Source organism: Henckelia pumila, chromosome 2, assembly GCF_033568475.1.
Source record: "Henckelia pumila isolate YLH828 chromosome 2, ASM3356847v2, whole genome shotgun sequence".
NCBI lineage: Eukaryota > Viridiplantae > Streptophyta > Magnoliopsida > Lamiales > Gesneriaceae > Henckelia > Henckelia pumila.
In genome coordinates this window covers 99,590,219-99,596,218 of record NC_133121.1, presented here as the reverse complement: position 1 = coordinate 99,596,218, position 6,000 = coordinate 99,590,219, and positions in this window count along the sequence as shown.

The window sequence follows — 6,000 nt, the reverse complement described above, 5'->3', positions numbered from 1 at the left end:
TATATCAGATTTGTATGTATTTCAAGAGTTTAAAATTTTATATTTTATGATTATATTATCTACCTAATTAATTTATATCAATTATTGACCTAAATCTACCCAAAATAATTCCAAAAATCACTCCGTACCCTACGTTGTCCCCATCAGGCTGCCAACCCCATCTCCTCCACCTCCTCCCTCACGTTTTTCAGCAGATAGCAGCCTCCATAGCCGAGTTCTTCAAGGATTATTCAAGTTCTTGGCTCGTTCGTCGTCCCGGAGCTCTGTATACGCATAAATCTTCGTTATAATTAACAAGGCATGTTTAATTCCTTCCTTTAACACCATATAAGCTATCTACACATTTTCATGATTGTTATTTTATGTTTTTTTATGAAAATTTCAGTGTGTGCATGCAAGGTATCGATTGTGTTGTTGAAGGTTTCATGTTTTGTTCTTGTTCATGACATTCCCTCACGTTTTTGTGCATGGAAATGGTCCAGGCAGCTGCTCAACATCTGGGGGCATGTATTAGGGTCCCTAGGGTTGAGTGGTTTGAGCTAAGGTTGGTCTGAACCGAAACAATATCTTCTGGTTGCATAGAAGGCTGCAGTTTGAGATGTTTTGGGAGAATGGTTCGTGTGCACTGTATAGGACGGGTTTGAGGGTGATTCCAATTGGGTTAGAACCCCAAGACATAGAGGAAGTTATCTCAGGTAGTGCTCTAGCCAGTGATGGTCGGAGTTGGGCGGCCGAACGGCCGGAAGTCCGGCGTCGCGCGCAGCGCGCGAGCAGAAATTAGACAGATTTTGTTTTGGTTCGTTCTCCTTCGTTAGGACTCCGTTTGGGCTGGTTTTTGGCTTTCTAGAAACGTCTTGAAGTCTTCTATGTGTAGGTGGTGGTGCTCCAGTCATTTGGTGGCCGGAGTAGGGCGGAAGATGCCTCTGAACAGAAGCTGGTCGCAACCGAGAGTAAGGAACAAGAGGGAAACGAGTTTAGGGTTTTGGGCAGGTCCGAGTCGGGTCTTGGGGCCTGAATCGGTTCTGGTAAGTCTTGGGTTGGGTTAAGTCGGTCCGGTCCGGGTTAGGTGGGCCGGGCTCGAGTATTTTATAATTTAAGTGTTTTATGTTTTAATTGGTTTTTGGCCCAATTAATTAGAAATAAAATTATTTGGGCCTCTAAATAATTTTATTTGGGCCTTAAATAATTTATTTAAGTTAGACCAATGATTTTTATGGGCTTGGGAGCCCATGGGAATTTTTGGGCCAATCAGTAGATTTTTGGGTCAGTCTAGAGTTTTATTGGGTTTAATTAAGTTAATGGGCTTAAATATTTTTATTTAGGCCCGGTTAAGTTTAATTAAGTTATTTGGGCTAAAATATGATTTTGGGCTTAGCTTAAGTTAAAGGGCTTAAATGTTTTTATTTAGGCTCATTTATGATTAATGACATTTAATTAAAAATTTATTTATATTGGGCTTTTATGTAAGTTTAATAGGCTCAGAAGGAATGAACAGCAGTCTGGACCAACCCATGAAAAATTCTTAAGTTCGAAATATATATTTAATTATTTTAGTGCATGAAAATATTTTTAAGTATATGTATATTATGAAAATCAATTAAATATATATTTCGGACAAATTTTCAGTGCATGCATTCATGAAAATTTTATATGATTATGATTATGTATGTGTTGAGCAATAAAATATTTTCTTGATGGAAATTGATGTAGTGTGACATAAGGGTGGTTATCCACCATATGATTTATAAGGTAGTTTACTACCGTAGGAGGTGATTTAACACCGTCACGCACGTTGGTTCAGGAGACTGATCAGTCGGCACAGTTAAGGTCACACTTACGGATAGGACCATAGACTGTTTCAAAGAAATACCATGCTCAACTATGTTATGTATGACGAAGAACTCAACTATATTATGTATGACGAAGAAAAGATTATGATTATGTTTAAGATTATGATTCAGCATTTATGTTATGAAAATGTTTCCATGCATGTTCATGTATCATGTATATGTATTAGTATGATTATTTGATGTATTATTTTAACCTTTGTTATAAAGGATTAGACATGTTGAGCCCCTAGGCTCACTACGCTTATATGGTGCAGGTGAGTCAGATGATTTCTTTATAGCTCCTACCGATGGTGAGGGTGTATGAGCTCACGGAACAGTGGCCCTGTGACCGTTGCAGAATTTAGTGTTATTTTCAGATACAGTTTATTATGTTGTTGAATTTTAAACAAATTATATTTTTATTTTAGTTATTTCCGCATACGAGAATTTTGAACATGTAATACTTATTATCTTTATTTCATGCATGAAACCTTTTTTAAACTATTAGTTGTTTATTATTATTTGAGATATTTTATTTAAAAAAAAATATTTTGCGTACATGTTTATACATATGTATATGGACATATATGTATAGTAATATTTATAGTTATTATTAAAAAAAAAAAAAAAATTTCCACATTTAAGTTTTAGTAGCAGTAGTAGGTGTTGAAACCAGAAACATGAACTGACATTTTCGAAAACTCTAAGCACAATAATTATTGCATTCCAAGGCATTTAAAATCCATATTTATATCACAATTCATCAAGCATCACGATTTCCCATCCAAAAAGCATGAAAATCTCGAATGAAAAAAAAAATGGGGAAGGGGAAACTCGAACAGGGCAGTTCAATATATCTATATACTTTGAATATTTTTCCAAGAAAATGCAAGGCACACAAAGTCTAATCTACAATGGGAAAGAAGGAACCATTTCTTGCCTCACGCTCGAAAATCAGAAATTGGCGGCGGCGGCTGGGAAAGGGAGAAAGTGAGAGTGCCGATCCCTTAGAGGGTGAAAAATGGGGATGAAGAAATGAGGGGGATCGCGTCTGATGCTTGGAGAAGGGGAGAGTGTGTATGGGCCGAGGTTGGGCTGTAACTTGGGCTGGAAAAAGAAGCTTTTGGACCGGCTCAACATATTATAAGTGTGTAGATAAATATCATATAATATGCAACATTTTATATGATGCGAGTAGAAGTGTTAGGCCCACGTTACGCAAAGACTCAAATTTGAAAATTTTAAGAATTTAAACACTTTAAATATCCTGATGTCACGAGAACAAGTAAAATATTTAAATAATAGGCATAGCGATTAAAATAATTTAAACAAACTTAGACTAACGTTTAAAAGAAATTTAAATAAATACTCAAGTGAAAATAAAAACCTTTAAAATGATTTGAACAATTAAAAAGGGTTTAAATAAATTATAACACTCGTAAATTTTAAAACGTAAATTCGCATAAATAATTAGGAGAAATTAATTATATTAATTTTTAAAATGAGGGTTAAATGTATTTATGTGATATTATGTGATTTATATGCATGATTTAATTTATTTTAGCATTTAACCCGCAATATTAGGATTTTTAGATTTTTGAGAATTTTATTGATTTGATCGCGTAGACGGGACCGTGAACGGACGAAATACCAAAAATTCTTAGCCAAAAATATTTTATGAGTTTTATGAGACTTAAAATAATATTTTAAGTTATTTTGTCAAGAAAATTTTAGTATTTAATTATATATTTATTTAAGGATTGATTTTTAGCCAAAATTAGTCTCTTTATTAACTTTTATTAATCTTTAAAATTAGCCTATTTATTTATTCGAGATTTATTATTTAGTATCTGATTTCATATGATGCTTTGAGTTTTAAATATTAGTTTTATGGTATATTATCTTCCTAAATAAGTTATTTTAGTTATTATCCTAAATTAATCCTAATTATCAAAATTTAAAACTAAAACCTACCCTACCCTAACTCCATTCAGCCGACCCCAACTTTCCCTCACCCCACTATCACGTTTCAGCAGCCTCCCAGCAGCCCCATAGCCGATCCCTTGTGGATTTTCAGTGTTCTTCGTCGTCTCGTCGTCCCGGAGCCCCGAATACGCATTCTCCTTCGTTCAAAAATTATCAAGGCATGTCTAAAACTTTTATTTGGCCACCATATAAGCTATTACTCTTGCATGATGTGTTTTATTTCAGATTTTTCATGGAAATTTTGAGTTTATGCATGTATGCCTTGTATTGATGCATGTTCTTGCTTGATTGGTCATGACTCACGTTTTTGCCAAGCATGGTATGGTCCAGAGGCTGGGGCTCGTTCAAGGGGTGTCCTAGGGTGCCTTAGGGTCGAGTGGTTTGAGTGGTTTGAGCCAAGGTTGGTCTGAACCGAAACAATATCTTCTGGTTGCATAGAAGGTCGCAGTTTGAGCGGTTTTGGGAGAATGGTTCGTGTGCACTGTATAGGACGGGTTTGAGGGTGATTCCAATTGGGTTAGAACCACACGACATAGATGAAGTTATCTCAGGTAGTTCCCTAGCCAGTGATGGTTAGAGTTGGGCGGCCAAATGGCCGGAAGTCCGGCATCGCGCGCAGCGCGTGAGCAGAAATTAGGCAGATTTTGTTTTGGTTCGTTCTCCTTCGTTAGGACTCCGTTTGGGCTGGTTTTTAGCTTTTTGGAAACGTCTTGAAGTATTCTAGGTTTAGGTGGTGGTTATCCGGCCATTTGGTGGCCGGAGTAGGGCGGCCGATGCCTCTGAACAGAAGCTGGTCACAGCCAAGAGTAAGGAACAAGAGGGAAACGGGTTTAGGGTTTTGGGCAGGTCCGGGTCGGGTCTTGGGGCCTGGATCGGGTCTGGTAATTTTTGGGTCGGTTCAGGTCAGTCCGGGTCCGGGTTAGGTGGGCCGGGCTCGAGTATTTTTAATTTTTAAGTGTTTAAGGTTTTAATTGGTTTTTGGGCCAATTAATTAGAAATAAAATTATTTGGGCTTCCAAATAATTTTATTTTGGGCTTTAAATAATTTATTTAAGTTAGCCCAATGATTTTTATGGGCTTGGAAGCCCATGAGAATTTTTGGGTCAGTCAGAGGATTTTTGGGTCAGTCTAGCGTCTTATTGGGTTTATTTAAGTTAATGAGCTTAAATATTTTTATTTAGGCCTTATGAAAATCAATTAAATATATATGGACATATTTTCAGTGCATGCATTCATCAAAAATTTACATGTTATGATTATGATCAAGTGTTGAACAGCAAAAATATTTTTATGATGGGAATTGAAGTAGTGTGACATAAGGGTGGTTATCCACCATATAATTTATGAGGTAGTTTACTACCATAGGAGGTGATTTATCACCGCCATGTACGTTGGTTCAGGAGACTGATCAGTCGGCACAGATAAGCGTCACACTTACGAATAGGACCATAGACTGTTTCAAAAATACCATGCTCAACTATGTTATGTATGATGAAGAAAGATTATGTTTATGCTTAAGATTTATGATTCAGCATTTATGTTATGAAAAATGTTTTCATGCATGCTCATGTATCATGTATATGTATTAGTATGATTATGTGATGCGTTATTTTAAACCTTGATATCCAAGTTTAGACATGTTGAGCCCCTAGGCTCACTATGCTTATATGGTGCAGGTGAGTCAGATGATACTTATGTAGCTCCTACCGGTGGTGAGGATGTATGAGCTCACGAAACAGTGGCTCCGTGACCGTTGCAGTTTTTAGATGATATTTTAAGATACATTTATTTTTATGACGTTGAGTTTTTAAAACAATTTGCATATTTCTATTTTATTATTTCCCCATATGAGAGTTTTAAACATGTATTATTTACTATTTTTGTTTCATGCATGAAACCCTTTTTAATTATTTATTTGTTTATTTTTATTTAAGTTACTACTAAGAAGTAGTATTTTATTTTAAATGTGATACATATATGTATGGGCATATATGTATTGTTATTATTTTTTTAAAAAAAAAAAAAAATTCAGCATTTAAGTTTAAAGAGTCCTAGATGTTTCATAAATAACCTAGATATTTAAAATAATTTAAAATAGCTAACCACTAAACTTAGCCTATTTTAAAATAAATAAGTTGGACACTCGAAAATATTTAAACAAATAAACTAAACAGTTAAAATCATT